The sequence below is a fragment of the Hordeum vulgare genome, chromosome 7H, assembly GCF_904849725.1.
Source record: "Hordeum vulgare subsp. vulgare chromosome 7H, MorexV3_pseudomolecules_assembly, whole genome shotgun sequence".
NCBI classification, from domain to species: Eukaryota; Viridiplantae; Streptophyta; class Magnoliopsida; order Poales; family Poaceae; genus Hordeum; species Hordeum vulgare.
The window spans coordinates 123,111,810-123,135,302 of NC_058524.1; positions in this window are offsets into that span (position 1 = coordinate 123,111,810).

Below are 23,493 nucleotides of genomic sequence, written 5' to 3' on the forward strand. Positions count from 1 at the left end.
AACTAACACAGAAAAATAAAACAAAATGATGCTCCAAGCAAAACACATATCATGTGATGAATAAAAATATAGCTCCAAGTAAGATATACCGATAATGTTGGAGATGAAAGAGGGGATGCCTTCCGGGGCATCCCCAAGCTTAGTTGCTTGGATATTCCTTGAGTGTTACTTTGGGGTGCCTTGGACATCCCCAAGCTTAGGTTATTTCTGCTCCTTATTCTCCTCATATTGGTATATCATCCAAAATTTAAAAACTTCAATCACACAAAACTTAACGAAACTACGTGAGATGGGTTAGTATGATAAATATAGATCATTCACTTAGGTACTGCCAAGACATGATTCATAATTGTTATCACATATACCTACTGTATTCTATCATTACCAAAATTTATATCACTCAATATAAGTTGTTTAAACACTAAAACAAGAAAACTATGCACGCAAAATATAATCTGTCAAAAATAGAAGAGTATGTGAATATATGCATTAAAATCATACTTCCTTGACTCTTAAAATTACGAAAAATTAGGAAAACGTAGATAATTTGCATAACAAAACTGTGTAAAAATTTCAGAATTGCTTCACGCTCCAGTAAAATCATAGAAATTCTTCACTAGACATAAAAAGCTTCTGTTTTTGCACATATTAAAAGAAAAAAGTATCCACTCTATCCCAAAGGATTTACTTGTCACTTTATTGAAATAAAATCTATAAAACATGAATACTAGAGTAGATTAATCATGTGAACACACAAAAACAGAAAGTAAATATTGTGTTGTCTCCCAACAAGAGCTTTTCTTTGATGCCTTTTAGCTAGGCATAATGATTTCAATGATGCCGGTATAGCAATAATAGTTGAACACTACTAGGGAAAAATATATACACAAAATCTTACCAGTAACGCATGTTAAAAGAAAGCGCTACTGCTAATTACCTGTAGCGCGTGCACATGAACCGCGCTACAGATACATGTGTAGCAGTAGCGCGTTTTCTTGGGAAAGTCCTACTACTAAAATTGCCCCTACTAAGCCGGTAGGCTACGAATAGAAGTAGCGATCTTCGAAAAACCACGCTACCACTAAGATTATTGTAGCTACGCTTTTTCATGGAAAAGCGCTACCGCTAATGAAAATAAAATACAATGAAAAAAAATTAAAAAGTAAATGAAAATGAAAGAAATAGAAAAAGGAGAAAGGAAAAAATAAAATGTAAAGAAAAATAAAATAAAAAGAAAAATAAAGGAGAAAGGCATAGCGGTAGCTTCTATTCAGAACAGGCGCTATAGATAATGTAGCAGCAACGCGTTTTGTAAACCCCTACTATAGAAAGGGAAAATGAAAAAAGAAAACAAAAAGGAAAATAAATAGCTATAGCAGTAGTTGTTGTGCAAAAAGCGCTATAACTAACTTAGCTATAGCGCTGTTTGTCTACCAGCGCTACCGCTACGTTTGACTTAACCCCCGCGCGGTTTCTCTCCCCTTGGCCACCACTTCTTCCCCAAATCCCTCGCCCCACTTCGCCGTCCCCCACTTCGCCACCGTCTCCTGCCGACGTCGACGCCCCCGGAGCCACCAGAGCCGCACGCCGTTGACGCCACCGGAGCCGCCCCCAATGCCATCGGAGCCTCGCGGCCTCATCAACGCCACCGGAGCCACCCTCGACGCCCCAACCTCCGTCGCCACCATAGGAGCCATCCTCTGTAAGCCCCCACCCCTCCTCTCTCTCTCATGCATAACACAAACATTGGACAGAGAACTAGCTAGCTAGGTTAACTAGTTTAATTAGGTTAATTATCTAGGTTAGTGCAAAAATTTAGTTAGGGCTTTGACAAAGAACTAACTAGATTAAATAGTTTAATTAGGTTAATTATCTAGGTTAGTGCAAAATTTTAGTTAGGGCTTTGACAGAGATCTAACTAGGTTAACTAGTTTAATTAGGTTAATTATCTAGGTTAGTGCAAAAATTTAGTTAGGGCTTTGACACAGAACTTGCTAGGTCAACTATTTTATTTAGGTTAATTATCTAGGTAAACTAGGTTAACTAACTAGGTTAACTAGCAAAAATTATTTGGAATATGGACCTCAATCTGGTCCAAATTTCATTCAAATGAAATTTGAATTATTTGGACTGTGGAAATTTCAGTGAGGTGAGAAGGGTTAGAGAAAATGGAGCTCCTTTGCAATTTAATTGGGTTCTGTCCTAGGCAGAGAAGGGTTAGAGAAAATAATGTGTGTGTGTGAGAGAGATAGAGGAATACCTAGAACATAATTTAGGTTTTGTCCTAGGCAGAGAAGTGTTTAGTGAGGTCATTTTGCAAAGGTTTTTGATTTTTGAAAATACCACTATTTTTCTAGGAAAAGAATTTAGGCAAGTTTTATTTTAAAGATGATCCCTTCCTAGACTTTTATCTTTAAGCAAAAAACAAAAGCATTTAGCTAAAAATAAAAAATAGTAGCTATGGCATTTAGCTATAAACAAAAAATAGAATTTATGTTATATGATATATGTCATTGATGTTCATTTGCATATTCCATTATTGTTGATTATATCTTTTCATTGAAGTGGTCATGTTATATCTTTTCATTGAAGTGGTTCGATTGTGCCCAAGTGGCCTTTTGTTGTTTGCAGGGAATGATTCCGAGTGGCCTATGTTTTGCCGGAATGTTAATTCATTTCCGTTCCAGCAAATTTCAGGCGCTCTATTTGTCTAGTTTGTAGCAAAGGTCATGCCGAAATTTTCCATGAATTTCGGCATGACTTGTGCTACAAACTAGTAAATATGGAGTGCCCGGGATTTGCCGCAACGGGAATGAATCAACATTCTTGCAAAACGTTGGCCTTTTTATGTCATTATTCATTTTATTAGGTCTAGAATTAATTGACTAGATTTAATCGTAGGAAACATGGCTAGCAACGATGAAGGACAGGGTTTTGGTGATTGCAACGTCTACGCGGTGATAAACGCCTATTTGAAACTTCTCGATGAGCAACGGTTGTTGCAGGGCCCACCTGTCACGTTCGAGTCTGAGACCGACATCGAGACAGGCGCCGAGACTGACACCGGCGTTGAGACGCGCACCAATACAAGCGAAGCCGGTATAGAACCGAAACCAAAGAGGCAACGACACCCAAACCAGCTCATCACTACTAGACTGGTGGTCAGTGATGTCTACTATGCAACCTTCTCCTTGTAGACGTTGTTGGGCCTCCAAGTGCAGAGGTTTGTAGGACACTAGCAATTTTCCCTCAAGTGGGTGACCTAAGTCTTATCAATCCGCAGGAGGCGTAGGATGAAGATGGTCTCTCTCAAGCAACCTTGCAACCAAATAACATAGAGTCTCTTGTGTCCCCAACACACCCAATACAATGGTAAATTATATAGGTGCACTAGTTCGGCGAAGAGATGGTGATACAAGTGCAATATGGGTGATAGATATAGGTTTTTGTAATCTGAAATTACAAAAACAGCAAGGTAACTAGTAACAAAAGTGAGCACGAACGGTATTGCAATGCGTGGAAACAAGGCCTAGGGTTCATACTTTCACTAGTGAAGTTCTCTCAACAATGATAACATAATTGGATCATACAACTAGCCCTCAACATGCAACAAAGAGTCACTCCAAAGTCACTAATAGAGGAGAACAAACGAAAAGATTATTGTCGGTTACGAAACCACCACAAAGTTATTATTTCTGATCGATCTATTCAAGAGTCCGTAGTAAAATAACACAAAGCTATTCTTTCCGTTCGATCCATAATAAAGTTTGTACTAGAATAACACCTTAAGATACATATCAACCAAGACCCTAATGTCACCTAGATACTCCATTGTCACCTCAAGTATCCGTGGGCATGCTTATATGATATGCATCACATAATCTCAGAATCATCTATTCAACCAACACATAGAACTTCAAAGAGTGCCCCAAAGTTTCTACTGAAGAGTCAAAACGTGTGCCAACCCCTATGCATAGGTACCCAATGTCACAAACCCTTAAGTTGATCACCAAAACATACATCGAGTACTCACATGAATCAAACGTGGGCCAACACATATGCATAGGTTCCCAATGTCACAAACTCGAAAGTTGATCACCGCAGATAGACACGTGCAAGACATACATCAAGTGTTCTCAAAGACTCAATCCGATAAGATAACTCCAAAGGGAAAACTCAATTCATTACAAGAAGGGAGAGGGGGAAGAACATCATAAGATCCAACTATAGTAGCAAAGCCCGTGGTACATCGAGATCAAGACATCTCAAGAACACGAGAGAGAGAGAGAGAGATCAAACTCATAGCTACTGGTACATACCCTCAACCCTGAGGAAGAACTACTCCCTCCTCGTCATGGAGATCGCCGGGATGATGAAGATGGCCACCGGAGATGGATTCCCCCTCCGACAGGGTGCCAGAACGGGCTCTAGATTGGTTTTTGGTGGCTATAGAGGCTTGCGGCGGCGGAACTCCCGATCTAGGTTTCTTTTTGGGGGTTTCTGAATTTATAGGAATTTATGGCGGTGGAATTACGTCGGTTGGGCCCACGAGGAGGTCACAAGCCTGGTAGGTGCGGCCTAGGGGGTGGTCGCGCCTCCCGGGCTTGTGACTCCCTCGTGGCTCTTCTGGCCTTCTTCCAAACCTTCGGGGGTCTCTTTTGGTCCAAAAAAATCATCGTAAAGTTTTATTCCATTTGGACTCCGTCTGAAAAAGGGTCAAAAACACGGAAAAAACAAAAACTGGCACTTGGCACTAAGTTAATAGGTTAGTTCCAAAAAATATATAAAATAGCAAATTCATGCATATAAAACATCCAAAGTTGACAAGATAATAGCATGGAACCATAAAAAATTATAGATACGTTGGAGACGTATCAAGCATCCCCAAGCTGAACTCTTGCTCGTCCTCGAGTAGGGAAGTGATAAAGACCGAATTTTTGATGTGGAATTTGAGGAAGCTCAAAAGGAGAACTAGTGGGTGTGCATCCAACTTGCTTGCTCACGAAGACCTAGGGCAATTTGAGGAAGCCCAACATTGGAATATACAAGCCAAGTTGTATAATGAAGATTCCCACTAGCATATGGTGGTGACGAAACGAGAGGCTCTCAATCATAAAGAACATGGTGCTATTATGAAGCACAAGTGTGGAGAAAGATAGTAGCATTGTCCCTTCTCTCTTTTTCTCTCTTTTTTAATATTTTTATGGGCTATTGGGCCTCTTTTTTTCTTTTTTTTCTTTTTTTATTTGGGCTCTTTGGCCTCTTTTTTTGTTTCCTCACATGGGACAATGCTCTTATAATGATGATCATCACACTTTTATTTACTCACAGCTCAAAGCTTAGAACGATGATGACTCTATAGGAAATGCATGTGGGAGTGTACCGGGATGTGCAACGATCTAGCTTGGCGTATGACGTTGAAACATCTCGCTAGCTATCTTACGATCATGCAATGGCAATATGAGAGTCACAGCACAAGTCATGAGACGGAACGGTGGGAGTTGCATGGCAATGTATCTCGGAATGGCTATGAAAATGCCATAGTAGGTAGGTATGGTGGCTGTTTTGAGGAAGGCATATGGTGGCTTTGTGTACCGGCGAAAGTTGCACGGCACTAGAGAGGCTAGAAATGGTGGAAGGTGAAAGTGCATCTATACCATGGACTCACATTAGTCATGAAGAACTCACATACTTGTTGTGAAAGTTTTTATTAGTAATTGAAACAAAGTCCTAAACGCATACTCCGAGGGGAAGGGTTGGTAGGTGTTAACCATCGCGCGATCCCGACCGCAACACAAAAGATGACAATCAATAGATCAATTATGCTCCGACTTCCTAACATAGTGTTTCACCATACGTGCATGCTACGGGAATCACTAACTTCAACACAAGTATTTCTAGATTCACAACACCCTACTAACATAGCTCTTAATATTACCAAATCCACGTCTCAAAACTAATTGAGAGGAATCAAGACTTCTCTTTCTACTCAATGCACATGAAGATGGAGGTTTTTGTATCCTCCTTGGGTACCTATCACCTTTGGGACTACTTTCATAGCATAAGCCAACTACCAAGTCACGCACCGCCGTGCTCTAAAAGATCTAAGTGAAGCACAAAGAGCAAAATTATCTAGCTCAAAAGATATAAGTGAAGCATGATGAGCATTCTAGCAAAATCACGATGAGTGCATGTATCTCTCTAAAGGTGTGCAGCAAGGATGATTGTGACACAACAAAAAGAAAAGACTCCTAAGATACAAGACGCTCCAAGAAAAACACATATCATGTGGTGAATAAAAACATAGCTCCAAGTAAAGTTACGGATGGATTGAAGACGAAAGAGGGGATGCCTTCCCGGGGCATCCCCAAGCTTAGGCTTTTTGGTGTCCTTGAATTTGGCTTGGGATGCCTTGGGCATCCCCAAGCTTGAGCTCTTTCCACTCCTTATCTCTTTGTCCATGAGAACATTACCCAAAACTTCAAAACTTCACAACACAAAACTTAAACAGAAACTCGTAATATCATTAGCACAAGAAAACAAACTACCACCTCTTTAGGTACTATAGCAATCTTGATTCCTATTTATATTGGTGTTAGATTACTGTATTCTCACTTTTCCATGGCTAGTACCCCCCGATACTATCCATAGTTTCATCAAAACAAGCAACCAACACAACAAAAATAGAATCTGTCAAAAACAGACTAGTCTGTAGCAATCAGTATTGTCGGGACCCCGATCCTAAGCCATAGGAATCCAGCCTGTATCACATCGCATCCCTTTGCGGTCTCACGCACGGTTAACTCCACGGCTGCAACCTTACCTTAGCCGGGACGGTTTGCGTCTTTTGACTCACGTATGCAATAGTGTCGCTAGCATTCCAATGTCAAAGAACCCGGATCGACATGTCTAGTCATAAACCAAAGTGGCAGTACCGTACAAGGACATGCATACATGACCCAACAAAGCACGTGTCGGTCATCAGCGAATGTAGACGAGTCGTAGCAAGCTACAAGGACTCCATTACATCGCGTGACATTTCCCCAGAGGGGACAGACACAGCAGCTAAGAAGGACATATGCCAGTCAACCAATGTGTCCGGAGCAGTAGCGAACTACCAAGGCCCATTGGATCACAAAGGGGCATTTCCTTGTAAGGAGTGCTACTAAAGTTCACGACTAGGTAATCGAACCCCATACATATCAAGCACGACACACGTACGCATGGCATACCGATATGTATAGATACATCGATGGCATCACAACATAACCATAAACATACAAGCTTTATTTAAGAGGCTCGGAAGAGCCACACACATAATATTACACATTAAGGGTCTCACGACCCATAATAGCAGTCATTCAGTTACAAGCCAGCGGAAGAGTTTAAACTGTCTGAGTACACACAGGACAACTAGAAGGCACATGGCCTGACTATACTACAGATCCAACGTAGGGCCAGATCGTAGCTGGGACACCAGCTACTCGTCATCGTCGATGTCTACGAAGAACCCTCCATTAGGGTCATTAGCAACCTCTGCAACATTTATTAAGCAAACATGAGTACGAAGGTACTCAGCAAGACTTTAGGATAACTAACTACTCATGCAAGGTATCAAAAGGTATTGTGGGGTTTCATGCGGAAAGCCAGCATTTGACTCGTGGCTAGACAACTTGCATTTTTAAATAATTTTTACAACTTGGTTTCTCGCATACGAGTCCACTAACACCACTATCGTGGAATCATTCCGTCTCCATACGGAAATGCCGTCCATGACACTCACGCTTATCTTGACAATTTTATGAGTAGCCATTAAAGTTATCTATGAACAACATATGTCTCCAAGTAGTCCATATCCGCGGACGCGGCTATTCGAATAGATCATAACCCTGCAGGGGTGTCCTTCGTCACACACGCTCTCGCCACTTATCTCCATGTGCACGTCATGCACCTCGGCAACCTTCAAGCGGAAGCCCAGCGAGGGAGTCGGCCACGACCGTTAACCACACTAGTACCTAGTCCAGGTTTATCGCCTATCTAAGAGTAACCCATACGGAAGTCCGACCGAGGTTTCCGCCACGGCCTCAAACGATGTGCGCAGGGTTCCCAAGCCCAGCATCCGGGTGCCACTTGGTACACCGTGCCACTGCCTACCGCATCACGGCCCACCTCTCAGGTCAGCACCATGCACGGCCTCCAGCATTACTATAAACACCAGAAACTACTTGCAACTCCTGGACGAGTACTAAGCGATTAATAGGCCGAGCGGGGTCATATTTCAGGGCCCAACATGTGGTAGTATCTAGTCTTGGATTACATACATGGAATTCAGTTCCTATGGACGCTTCCAATGAAACAACCCGCCATGTACTCCTACACAGCCTTTCACCGGTACCTTTACCACATCAAGTTCAACACACAACCTTTGCTTACCGAACACATTCTCACAATTCTGTTCATCTCCCAGATGACAGACCATACACAACTCTAAGCATAGCATGCATAGCAGGATAATACACATCATGGCTCAAGCAACTACCAGGTATGCTAGGTTGCAAGGTTCGGCTATTTACTATGACAAGGATAGGTCATGCAAAGGAGGTGGGTTCAACTAACGTGGCAAAAGCAGTTGAAGCATTTGATCCTAATGCAATAAATAAGTGCAGGAGCAAGAACATGGGATTTATCGGGATGATCAAAATGGTTGCTTGCCTTGTTGCTCAGAGGAGGGACAATATCCGTCAGACGGATATTCGGTGGAATCCGGGGGTGCGGAGCCTACCGAAATGAATGGCAACAATCAATAACAATCATATGCAAACAAGATGATGCATGAGCATGGCATGAGAATGCAAGGTGATATACTATTATAATCAACATGTATTAGGTTTGAAGTTGATTTGAATCACATTCAATATCAATTCAAACGAGGTATTCTCGGATACCAATTTAGTTGATTCGACCTAATGCTTAGATCAAATTGATGTTAGCATGCATGAAATGTCATGTTAAAGTACTGTTTTGTAATTAAGACAGTGTGTGATCATGTCAATCATAATGAAATTTGAATATTTTCCAAATTCCATTTATAAAATAATTATAAGAATTGACTTATTCATTATTCTACATGTTTGGGTTCTGTAAATTTTTCAAACATGATTGAAAGTAGCATATTCAGATTCCTTGAATTTTTCTGATACTTTTTCATATATAAATTATTTTCATTGGAGTTACAGATTAATTTCTATGAATTTTTGAAGTTTTTAAACATTTCTGGAATTATTTTTATACTGGAAAATACTTTTACTGCATCAGCATGACATCAACAGGTCCAACTGGCCGTTGAAAGTCAAGCCTGACCAGTGGGACCCACTGGTCAGTCTCTCTGGCCAATTTTAGATTAGGATTAATCTTATTTAGTTAATTAAACCCACTAGACCCACATGTCAGTGTCTTATTACTTTTATTGGTTTGTTTTTATTATTTCTAATCTTGCCAGAGGCTGGCCCCACCAGTCAGTGGCTCAGGCCAGCCGAGATCCACCGACGGCGAGGTCGTCCTCGCCGGCGGGGAGCCTCCGGCGAGCACCAGAACCTCGGGGGGGGGGGGGGGGGCTCGGAAATGGCGCACAGAGGCCCAAACGCACGGCTGAGACCATGGGAGGAACGGCCACTCGATGGCGCGCATGATGGAACAAGCCCCAGGGGCTGGGGTGGCCGGAATCAACGCCGGCGACGAGCTTGGCGGCGACCAAGTTCGGCCATCGTCGAAGCCATCGGATACGGGGTCAAAACGCTCGGGGCTGGGCACCTAACGCATCTACACGACGTCCTGAGGCTGTTGGTAGCCTCAGACGGACCAGCACCTCACCGGAGGGTTACCGGCGACGAGCTGCAGCGGCGGTCCTCGTCGGGCTCCGATGGAACTTAGCCTAGAAGAGGGGATCGACGGGGAGAGCTTAGGGGAAATGACCGCATGCTCACGGGGAGTGCAGAGCAGGGCTTAGACGGCTCGGGGAAGGGCTGAGGGTGACGAATCGAGCGGAGCTCGCCGGCGGTCGAAGGTTGAAGACGGCGATGCCGTGGGCGTTGCAGGGCTCGGGGAAGCTTCGGCTTCTGCAGGGAGGACCAGATCGACGAGGCGGAGCTAACGGCGCGCTCAGAGAGGGGATCCTATGGCTAGGGGCACGGGCAGCTCGAGCTTTGCTCGGCTCCAATGGCGGCAGAAGGGGGAGGAGAGATCCGAGAGGAGGGGGGGGAAACTGGCGCTGGGAATGGATAGGGTCGGCCACGGGGAGCTTATCCCCGTGCTCGCCAGCGCGAAACGACGGCCAGACAGCCAGGGAGCTGCGTGGAGGCGCGCGGCGACGCGGCGGCCACCTCCTGCTCCTACTGGCGAGGAGGGAGACGACAGGAGGAGCTGGGCTGGGCCGGCTAGGCGACATGTAAGGTTTTCCATTTTTTTTGTTCTGTTTCTGTTTTAGCCATTTCAATAACTTGCTATTTATTTCAGCTCCAAAATGGGTTGTAAAAACTATTTTAAACACACCTAAATATTTGTTGGAATATTCCCAACCATTTCCAAAGTTTTCAACATTTTTGAAAATTTAAAGTTTCTGATTTCAAATTTAAAATTTGAAACCAGTGGCTTTTTGCACTTATTTAAAATGCTTAAAGTGTCAAGAAAAATGTTTTCTTCATTGCTCATTTACTTTCATGATTTATGAGAAAGTTTGAACTTTTCTTGAGGCCATTTTGGATTCATTGATTTTGACTAGTTTGAGATTTCCTTTACTTAAAGTAAGGGCTAGGGTTTTGAGTTTTTCCTTTGCCACTTTCTTGTTCTTGTTGACAAATTCTTAGATGCAATGCAAAGAAGACATGAGCACAAGACTAACTTGCTTAAGGGGTCAGGGATGTGACATGTATACTTCGTATACTTCTGGTACCTCAACAATTCTAAAAATTACGAATGCCTGGGAAAAAGGCATATCAACCAGCAGCAAAAAGAATCAACTCAAAATATATTTCTGAATAAAAATGAAAAATCATCTCGTGAGCGAAAAGTTTCTGTCGTTTTCCAGCAGGATAAAACAATCATCACCAAGACTAGTCATAAAGGTTTTGATTCGCTCAAACACAAAAAGAAACACAAAAGACACAATCATAACAGAATTATGATGGTGTGGACGCAACAAAACAGAAAGATAAAGGAATAAATTCATTGGGTTGCCTCCCAACAAGCGCTATTGTTTAACGCCCTTAGCTAGGCATGATGATTTCAATGATGCTCACATAAAAGATAAGGATTGAAGCACAACGAGAGCATCATGGAGCATATGGATAGCACATTTAAGTCTAACCCACTTCCTATTCATAGGGATTTTGTGAACAAACAACTTGTTGGAGCAAGAATCAACTAGCATAGGAAGGCAAAACAAGTATAGCCTCAAAAAATTCAACACATGGAGAGGAAGCTTGATACTATTGCAATAAGTAGAAGCATATGATCCTCTCTCATAGTAATTTTCAGTAGCATCATGAATGAATTCAACAATATAACCAGCACCTAAGGATTTCTTTTCATGATCTACAAGCATAGGAATTTTACTACTCTCCACATAAGGAAATATATTCTCAAGAATAGTAGTGGGAGTATCGTAAAAGACTTGAGCACTACAAATTGTGTCCACAATGAAAAAGCAAGGTTTAGCAAAGGGGTTCTCGAGAGTATTACAAGTTTTATCATCCCTCTTCTTTATAGCATAAGTATCCTCACAATAATCATCATAGATAGGGGCATGCTTTCATCAAAATGATTTTAATCATTCAAAGTGGAAGAACTAAAAAGATCATCTTCATCAAATATAGCATCCCCAAGCTTGTGGCTTTGCATATCATTAGCTTCATGGGTATTCAAAGAATTCATGCTAACATTGCAATCATGCTCATCATTCACATATTCTATGCCAAGCATTCTATGTAATTCTTCTTTCAGCACTTGAGCACAATTTTCCTTCCCATCATGCTCACGAAAGACATTGAAAAGATGGAGCATATGAGGCATCCTCAATTCCATTTTTTTGTAGTTTTCTAGAGAAAGAATAAGAAACAAAAAGATCCGATTGCAAGATCTAAAGATATACCTTCAAGCGCTAACCTCCCCGGCAACGGTGCCAGAAAAGATCTTGATGTCTACTACGCAACCTTCTCCTTGTAGACGTTGTTGGGCCTCCAAGTGCAGAGGTTTGTAGGACAGTAGCAATTTTCCCTCAAGTGGGTGACCTAAGGTTTATTAATCCGCAGGAGGTGTAGGATGAAGATGGTCTCTCTCAAGCAACCCTTCAACCAAATAACAAAGAGTCTCTTGTGTCCCCAACACACCCAATACAATGGTAAATTGTATAGGTGCACTAGTTCGGCAAAGAGATGGTGATACAAGTGCAATATGGGTGATAGATATAGGTTTTTGTAATCTGAAATTACAAAAACAGCAAGGTAACTAGTAACAAAAGTGAGCACGAACGGTATTGCAATGCGTGGAAACAAGGCCTAGGGTTCATACTTTCACTAGTGAAGTTCTCTCAACAATGATAACATAATTGGATCATACAACTAGCCCTCAACATGCAACAAAGAGTCACTCCAAAGTCACTAATAGAGGAGAACAAACGAAGAGATTATTGTCGGGTACGAAACCACCACAAAGTTATTCTTTCTGATCGATCTATTCAAAAGTCCGTAGTAAAATAACACGAAGCTATTCTTTCCGTTCGATCCTTCATAGAGTTCGTACTAGAATAACACCTTAAGATACATATCAACCAAGACCCTAATGTCACCTAGATACTCCATTGTCACCTCAAGTATCCGTGGGCATGATTATGAGATATGCATCACACAATCTCAGAATCATCTATTCAACCAACACATAGAACTTCAAAGAGTGCCCCAAAGTTTCTACCGGAGAGTCAAAACGTGTGCCAACCCCTATGCATAGGTATCCAATGTCACGAACCCGCAAGTTGATTACCAAAACATACATCGAGTACTCACATGAATCAAACGTGTGCCAACCCATATGCATAGGTTCCCAATGTCACAAACCCGCAAGTTGATTACCGCAGATAGACACGTGCAAGACATACATCAAGTGTTCTCAAAGACTCAATCCGATAAGATAACTCCAAAGGGAAAACTCAATTCATTACAAGAAGGGAGAGGGGGAAGAACATCATAAGATCCAACTATAGTAGCAAAGCCCGCGGTACATCGAGATCAAGACATATCAAGAACACGAGAGAGAGAAAGAGATCAAACACATAGCTACTGGTACATACCCTCAGCCCTGAGGGAGAACTACTCCCTCCTCATCATGGAGATCGTCGGGATGATGAAGATGGCCACCGGAGATGGATTCCCCCTCCGGCAGGGTGCCGGAACGGGCTCCAGATTGGTTTTTGGTGGCTACAGAGGCTTGCGGCGGTGGAACTCCCGATCTAGGTTTATTTTTGGGGGTTTATGAATTTATAGGAATTTATGGCGGTGGAATTACGTTTTTTGGGCCCACGAGGAGGTCACAAGCCTGGTAGGTGCGGCCTAGGGGGGTATTCGCCCTCCCGGGCTTATGACTCCCTCGTGGCTCTTCTGGCCTTCTTCCAAACCTTCGGGGGTCTCTTTTGGTCCCAAAAAATCATCGTAAAGTTTTATTCCATTTGGACTCCGTCTGAAAAAGGGTCAAAACATGGAAAAAACAGAAACTGACACTTAGCACTCAGTTAATAGGTTAGTCCCAAAAAAAATATAAAGTAGCATATTCATGCATATAAAACATCCAAAGTTGACAAGATAATAGCATGGAACCATAAAAAATTATAGATACGTTGGAGACGTATCAGTCACGGAGGTGGACGATGACAATTTTGAGCCATAAGAGCCTGTGGAAGCGTGCGCCTGCTTCGGCAATCAAATAGGCTGCATCCTACGGTCAACCGCCACCATCAACGATGCGAAACTATGGAAGATAGCAGATATGAAGGAAACCCTCCTAATGAAGCTGCACCAGGTGTTCTTGTTCCCGGGCCGGGATGAAATAAAATATAAAAATACAGATAAAGACCCGACAATGAAGAAGGTAAACAGACGCGCCATGGGCAAGTTTAGCGGCGTGTTGCCGCATGGAAAGTAAGGGTGAAACCAAGGATCATCCACATAAAGGAACCCTACTCCGAGATTGTAAAGGATAATCTGACAATTACGGAAGATTAGTTTGAAATATCGAAGGCAGCTTGCGTTGCCGAAGCTGCCAAAGAAAAGTCGGAGTACATGAAGGGGCTTCAAGAGAGGAACATGGTGTGCCACCACCTCGAAAGCCGTGGTTACGCAGGGAAGAGGTCCATATGGGCCAAGGAGACGCGGAACACGAAAGTCTAGGCATCCCAGATCCCTTGGCGGAGTTTACCGCCCCGCAGGAGCATGACGTCCTCAGGGCCCGGTACCATTGGGACCCAGTGAAGAAGGTTTTCGAGACGGACGCGGTCACGATGGAGTTCATGAGACTGCTGGTAATTTTTAGGTTCTGATCAATTCGACTGCACGTTTAGTCATATTTGTGAACGATCCTTGTTCCTTTTGCAGAGAGAGCAGCACAGGATCGCGACCAAAATTGACTCGCCGTCAGAGGAGTTGGCGAGGCCCAAGTGGGACAACCCATTCAACCGAGCCTTGAACATATTGAAAGGACTCCCTATGGACACTCGACCGTCGTATGGACGTGTGCACGATGTGGGAGACGGCGCCACATGGAAGAAGTACTACCGTGAGACCACGGAGGAGAGAAAGGAAAGACGGAGGTTAAATGAAGAAAACATCGACAAGAAGGTTGCGATTGAAGTCACAACAGCGGTAGGTGCCGCAAAACAGGATATTGCAGCTTCGTATGGTGTCTTGGTTCCGGATTTCGTCACTTGGGGTAGGCAAAATCCAAATAAAGAGGCAGCGGACTTTTCCCTTTCCAACTTCTTCACGAGCAGCTCGACTAGCGATGCACCAGCACCTGCTCCTGCACCGGCTCCCGCACCTGCTCCTGCACCAACTCCTGCACCAACTCCCGCACCTGCTCCTGCACCAGCTCCTGCATCGGCTTCCGCACCTGCTCCTGTGCCAGCTCCTACATCATCTCCTGGACCTTCTCATAGCAGCCCGTCCTCCGTCTCGGACGTGCTCGGTGGTGCTTCATCTTTGGCTGAGCTCCACGACCTCACGATACCTGTCACACCGGCCCACTTCAATAAATGTGTAATCTCTCGTTTTTGTTGCCTTTCGGATGTCTCACCTCGCAAACATATCTTTGAGGCCGACGTTACCCCGTGCACCATATTGTACCCCATCAGCGGTCAGAAGGTGGACATGGGGAAGGAGACGATAGTGAAGCCGAAGGAACAATTGTTCCACAGCCATCCGATCCCCCCTGACGTCTTCAAGGTTTCCGTGGCGAGTGTCAAACCGGGCCATGAGAATTTGGCTCCTCCAGTACTAGGGGGAGACGACGACGAGACCCCGCGGCGGCTTGGCGATTGCAAGAGGTGGGTCCTGTTGTGGCCAAAAAGTCCGCTTCGTCTGGAGGTGGTCGGGAGCACACCCACGAGCACGCTGCCTCAACAAGGTATGAACATCAACACCCCACCTACCCAATTAGCGTCGCGTGTCGTGTCAGGTGATAGTGGATGGGGTGAGGAAGAGGCTCCATTAGTCGTTGATGACGTCGCCGCCACCAAAGAAGCAATGCATGATATCGATGCCATCGATGAGGATGATGATGACACTCTACAGTATCTCAATACTGGCGCCTATGACGATGGAGGATTGATGGCTCAGCAGTATGAGTACTCAGGGTTTGAGCGTCATGAGTCGGTGCCTGAATTGCCGCCTCCGGAGGCTGAACATACTATATACGACCTTCCAGTAGCAAAGAAGCATATGAAGAGAGCGAGGAAAGGCAACAAAGGTGCTTCTATGATCCAGCCGCCTCCACAGCCTCGGGTTCAAGACCGTATACCTGTCATGGGTGCAGCGAAATACCATATCCCCGGTGAAACAATCCTACCTAAGGCAGCGTTAGAGGCCATATACAGCGATCTCAGGAGACTTCATGACGATGTGTTGCAAAGAGAGAAAAGCCTGATCACCTCACAAAATCCAGGATACCCGCTCTACGTGGTTCACGTGCCGCAACAAAGGTTGTACGTCGACACATTCCCTGTGGAAAAGTTCTTCCTTCGATTCGATACATCTTCGACATGTTTCACGTGAAAAGCTGGATTTTACGTTTGTCCACCTTTTCTCCTTGCACATGAACTACAACATCAGGATTGAGCAGATACCTTATATGTGTGTCGCTGACCCGTACTTCATGCACGAGAGCTTCTTGGCAGTCTGCAAAGAGCACCGTGAATACGCGAGTAACGACATCGACGATTTAATGGTCGGCACTAAGGACAAGGAGACGATTCCCGTGCCTTCCTTCGATTCCAATCATTTCATTTGCATGCGTGGAGGCTAATTTGAGGTGTACTTACTTTGCGCAGCGACGGGCGCGCCGTCCACATCATCCTTTACCCCCGAGTCTCCCATGCTCTTTACTTGGACTTGTCGAAGAACATGAAGAAAAAAGGATTACACCCACATCAAGTATGTTCTTGATAGTTCTATCTTTACGTACGGCGTACGGAGTGGAGAGATCTTGCTCACGATGACAAGGAACCGCGTGCCCTGCTTCGGCTATAAGACTAACTTATGTCGCATCCAGCAACTGAGTGGTACTATCAGTGATGGGTTCTATGTCCTCCACCACATGCAGGAGTTCAGACAAGATCAGCAGAACCTTCGCATGTCACCTAGATCCGGTGATGCCCATATTCTGCAATGGTCAAAAAACCTAGGAGATATCCCGGATCATCGACTCCAAGCTGAGTTCTATCACATCCAGCGTGAACTTGCCCAAATCATCATGAAGGAGGTCCTCGAAAAAATAGGGATGTTCTCTGAAGTAGGGCAAATGGCGCGGGAAGACGTCCGAATACGCGTAGACGCTCAGTGTCTCGACCTGAAGCCTTTCACTGCGCTCGGGGACTATCTCCCTGGCTTGCATGGATGGCACAACATGTTGGAGTGATTGACGATATATGACAATGTGTCCGTTTAGTCCATACTTTCTCTATGACGAAACTTTGAGTTATGCACGACGAAACTTTATTTGTGATGTAATTAAACCGTCCTCCTCAACTAGCGAAGATCGCTCTAGTTAGGGCATTTTGGGTACAATGAACTTTGTATGCTTATGATATGTGGCTTCTACTTTTGCCAAGTCTGTCTCTTTCTGTTGCTCAACTATATATGTTGCATATCATCAACTCATGTGACGATGCAGGTGCATAGATCATTGATGGAGAAGAGTGCTACGCGAGGAGTATACGACGAGTGGCCGGAGTGTCAGGCCCAGGTGTACCGGTTTCCGGTTTCCGAGCGACAGCCAGTAGTTAGTTTAGGTTCACACTAGTGCGAGAGAGGGATACGAACCGACGCGTCAAGAAGTACTACATTATGTACGATGAGACATGTCATGTAAGTTGTATAGCTATATCGTGATTATGACGTGACGACATGATTTGTGTTGGATGATATGATGAGACTATTATGTGTCTGATATGATGAGCATATTGCATGTTTATGATATGATTAGAATACTGTATGAAACCTATACAGAAACATCGCAAACACGTAGAAAAAATGATATGAGAAAATATAGTAGTAGCGCTGGACAGGAAAACGCTGCTGCTAAAGTAAGAGTTACGCGTGTCAAAACACGCTACTGACACACTTAGCAGTAGCGCTAGTACAGAAAGCGCTACTACTAAGTAGGGATAGCAGCAGCGCATGTCAAGACGTGCTACTGATAAACTTTAGTTGTAGCATCGTATCAGTAGCGCGGTTACCCGCGCTACTGATACACCAAATACCTGTGCTACTTCTAGGGTTTTCCCTAGTAGTGGAAACATTTAAGAGATCATCATGAATCACATGGCAAGTAAATTTAAGTCTAACCCACTTCCTATGCATAGGTATTTTTCAAGAATTTTTTTATTGTAGCAAGAATCATCTTGCATAGGAAGGCAAAACAAGCATAACTTCAAAACTTTGAATACATAGAGAGGAAACTTGATATTATTGCAATTCCTGCAAGCATATGTTCCTCCCTCATTATAATTTTCAAACAACATTTTGAAGGAATTCAACAATATAACTATCACATAAAGAATTCTCTCCATGATGCACAAGCATAGAATTTTTATTACTACCCACACAAGCAAAATTCTTATCATTCATAGTAGTGGGAGCAAACTCAACAAAATAACTATCATGAGATGCTTGAGTAGTATAATCCAGTTGAAAATTAAAATCATGATGACAAGTTTCATGGTTATTATTACTTTTTATAGCATACATGTCATCACAATAATCATCATATATAGCAACTATTTTTCATAGTCAATCCAAACATCTTCCAAAATAGTGGATTCATCACTAAATAAAGTCACGACCTCTCCGAATCCACTTTTATAATTATGAAAAGATTCAATACCCTCCAAAATAGTGGGATCATTAGTACCTAGAGTTGACACTCTTCCAAACCCAGTTTCATAAATATAATCATCATAAATAGGAGGCATGATTTCATCATAATAAATTTGCTCATTAAAACTTGTGGGACTATAAATATCATCTTCATCAAACATAGCATCCCCAAGCTTGTGGCTTTGCATATCAATAGCATCATGGATATTCATAGAATTCATACTAATAATATTACTATCATGCTCATCATTTAAGGAATTCACATTAAGCATTTTCATACATTCTTCCTCTAGCAGTTGAGCACATTTTTTCCTTTCCATCATTTTCTAGAAAGACATGATAAAGATGAACAATATGAGACCACCTCAATTCCATTTTTTTGTAATTTTCATTTATAAAACCAAACTAGTGAAAAACAAGAAACTAAAAGATATAATTGCAAGATCTAAATATATATACCTTGAAGCACTCACCTCCTCGGCAACAGTGCCAGAAAAGAGCTTGATGTCTACTACACAACTTGTTCTTGTAGACTCGTGTTGGGCCACCAAGCATAGAGTTTTGTAGGATAGTAGAAAATTTCCCTCAAGTGGATGACCTAAGGCTTATCAATCCGTAGGAGGCATAGGATGAAGATGGTCTCTCTCAAACAACCCTGCAACCAAATAATAAAAAGTCTCTTGTGTCCCCAACACACCAAATACAATGGTAAACTGTATAGGTGCACTAGTTTGGCGAAGAGATGGTGATATGTAGCGATGATAGTAGATATTGATTTTTGTAATCTGAAAATATAAAAATAGCAAGGTAGCAAGTAACAAAAGTGAGCATAAACAGTATTGCAATGCTTGAAAATGAGGCCTAGGGTCCGTACTTTCGCTAGTGCAATCTCTCAACAATGCTAATATAACTGGATCACATAACAATACCTCAACATGCGATGAAGAATCACTCCAAAGTTCCTATCTAGTGAAGAACATAAGAAGAAATTGTTTGTAGGGTACGAAACCACCTCAAAGTTATTCTTTCTGATCAATATTTCTAAGAGTTCATACTAAGATAACAAGTTATCCTTTCCGATCGATGTATCAAGAATTCTTACTAAATAACACCATAAAAAATTCATATTCATAATACTCAATCCAACACAAAGAACTTCAAGGAGAACACCAAGATTTCTATCGGAGAACATAATATGAAAACGTGCAATCAACCCCTATGCCTAGATTATCCCATTGTCACCTCGGGAATTCGTGAGTTGATGCCACAACATATATCAATTGAATCACTTGAATACCCCAATGTCACTACAGGCATCTGCATGCAAGACATATACCATGTGATCTCAAACCTGAATATTCAATCTAACATAACAAGATCTTAAAGTGAAAGATTCAATTCATCACAACAATAGCATGGGACAAACACCATATGATCCAACTATATTAACAAGGCCCATGATATATCAAGATCAGGACATCTCAAGAACATGAGAGAGAGAGAGACATTAAACACATAGCTACTAGTACAAACCCTCCCTCCTCGTCATGGCCTCCACTAGGATGCTGAAGATGGCCACAGGAGATGATTTCCCCTCTCCGACAGGGTACTAGAACATCTCCAGATTGGTTTTTCGTGGATACAGAGGCTTGCGACGGTGGAACTTCTCATCTTGGGTTATTTCTGGAGGTTTCTATATTTATAGTATTTTTGGGCGTTGGAATCATGCCAAGATGGGCCACGAGGTGCCCACTAGATACCAGGCATTGCGAGGGGGCTAACGTGCCCTCGTGTCTAGTGGGCACCAAGGGCCCCCCTCTGGTGTTTCTTTGCTCCAGTATTTCTCTATTCTTCCAAAAAAATCGTCAAAACATTTCGTCAAGTTCCGAGAACTTCTATTTCTGCACAAAAAACAACACGACGGTAGTTCTGCTGAAAATAGTGTCAGTCCGGGTTAGTTCTAAATAAATCATATAAAGTGCAGAAACTATATAAAAGTATTGTAAACATAGGCAGACATGGCATGAATACTTCATAAATTATTGATATGTTGGATACGTATCAAGGCCAAATTCACAGCCAAGATTAGAACTTAACCATGAGGGTTTTTCCTAGATTTTTGAGCTAGTCTGTTGCAAGAACCAATGATCCCCTCTTAATAGTGCGGGATCCCTATACTCAAGAGTAAACCAAAAAGATATAGAGCTTTTTGTCTTGTTGCTCTATACTTTGAGCATCGTGAATACGTTAGTCATGATCCGCACAATAATCTCTTGGGAACTAAATCTGAGATGCGCTTGACAGAGATGATTAGTTCCCTATATGTATGTTGCCAACAATATCAAAATATGATTAAGGACATGATTGCACTTTCAAAAGCTAGTCATGCTCTTCAAGGCATTGGCTTCAGTGCATGAAGCTATGTTTCGTGTATCATTTGTGCTCTATATATGTAATCTAAGCATCATTTGGACATGTAAGTTTTTTGGAATTTCTTATTGTTTTTCTAAAACTAAAAGCTGTTGGGAGCTATAAAATTTGTTAAAATAAATGCTGATATTAATTTGCTATGAGATTTAGTACAGTTATGAGAATCATAGAGATGCAAAATGTGTTTCATTAACAACTTTATGAAGTTTGGTATATTTATTCATGGCATATGTAAATATGTTATTCTACTCTCATGTGATGGACTTCTATTCATTATCATTCTAAAAAACACGAACATGATGCCATGCAAAAACCTACTCGACAAAAAAAGGGAATCACCTGTTCGAATATATAAATGGAAGAGTTGTAGCAAATACGGATGTGGCCAAGTGGTGTAGTTTACTCTGAAGCTAGCCATAACCGAAAGAATCGTCATGACTCGGTTTCATGGTTTCATGCTAGCCTAACATGCTACACAACACCTCACTATAATATATAAATTCCTTTCTGGTGGGCACCCATTGCATGCTCATCTAAGGTGGTACCCCGTGCATGATTTGTAAGAAGCAAAAAAACCTTATGCACACAAAGAAAACACATTCCAAGAAATGTTATCTGATACTGATGTTTGTGTGACTCTAGTTTTGTCCTTCCTTTCAACTTATTTGTGATTTATTTTTGCGTGCGAACTTGTCAATTGTTAATCTACCGATATGTTTCTTTTCCTTGGAGCAGGAAGTGTTGCTTCAGAACAACTCAACTTTATATCAATTCCACAAGTGGATCTAACAAGTGACGCAGTTTCACATAGGGATTCCTCTACGAGTGATGTAAACCCCTTCTCCTCTACCAGTCTTGTGTTGTTATGTCCTCTTATGATATGTATGGCCAAGGGGCAAGAAGAGATGAAACTGAACCTACAACATCACACAACTCAGGATAAAAGGGAGAGCCTATGAAAAAGTGGAAGAAAAGCCAGGTTGCTTTGGCTCTCGAGGACTACATCGATTTCCGAAAGAAGCAATCTGCAAAATTGGTTGAAGAGTTAAAGGAATCAAACCATGATGACATGTTCTTGATTGGAAATTGTGTGGATGTGCTAGAGCCAATTGTAGAGCTATGTGTTGTAGAAAAAGAAAAGGCGTCGTGACTTTTCAAATGCCTAATGAATCGAGAGATATTCATCAATACCAAGAGCCCAAACCTTAGGCTTTTTTGGTTGAAGGATGAGATTGTTGCAACGGAGAGATCATAAGGTAGCCACCTTGCCATGTAATTTCTTATGATATGCTTGCCAAACATCCAATGATTTCTACTAGGCTTTCTTTGCTATGCATATACTAGCAACTAGTAACCTTTGTTAGTAATTTGGTACTCTGGTTGGGCTTTTTCAATACCAGCTTGTGATTATTTTTCTTGCTTGCATCGGTGACAATCCTCTCCAATGTTTTTACATGTCATATGATGACACACACAAACACCTGCTTGATCATAAACACTTTTTTCACCACCTAGAGAATGTTCCATTTCTTTATATCATTATGATTTAGTGGCAACCCCAAACTTTAGTAAATATTCTAAGAAAAATAGCTTCAGTGAAATATTTGGTACTAATATTATTATTAGTATAAGTGCATAGGATTAGGCCATGTGATTGGGTTCCTATTAATCTACACAACTCACTGATAGATTGCACATTTTCAAGCATATTGGTTAGGTTCCTGAAGAGTCTTGTGGCAAGCAATACAGTCTTGATTTTGTTATGCACAGTGCACACATCATATGTCAGTTGGTACTGTTCCATGGCAATATGCTTGTACTAAGAAATAGTGTAGTGATACTTTGAACTAATGTTAGCTAACTTATTTCTTTTTGTAGTCTAGCCAACTCAAGTTGTGGTATGTTAGCCTAAGCTCCACCCAAATAGTATAGGTTGTTTTGTGTTAATAAGCACCTGCATGTCCGTGGTCGTAGTGGACTCATGCAGCCCACAAGTAGTAGGAGGAGGAGTGCCTGCGCGCACGATCATCCACCTTTTGCTCGGTTTCTGTTTTCTGTTAGGTCCTGGTCAGTGTGGCAAGCTGAAGATCCGGACGACGTGGGATGGCACGGCAGAATCGGATCGGCACCACGCTGACCAGGGCATGTAGCTAAGTAGCTTTCGGTTTTCAGTGTAACAGACGAGATCAATAGAACAGAAAAGCTGGTAGCTTTCTCCAGCGCAAAAACTTCTCCTCTCTCGCAAGAACTCACATCTCTCTCTCTCTCTCTCTCTGTTTTACTTAATACTCTAGATGCATGTTGTATAGCAATCGATGGGTGGAGTAATGGTAATAGGTGCAGGCAGGAGTCAGCCTATTTGCTTATGGATGTGATGCCTATATACACATGATCATTGCCGTGAATATCACATAACTTTGCTCTTTTCTAT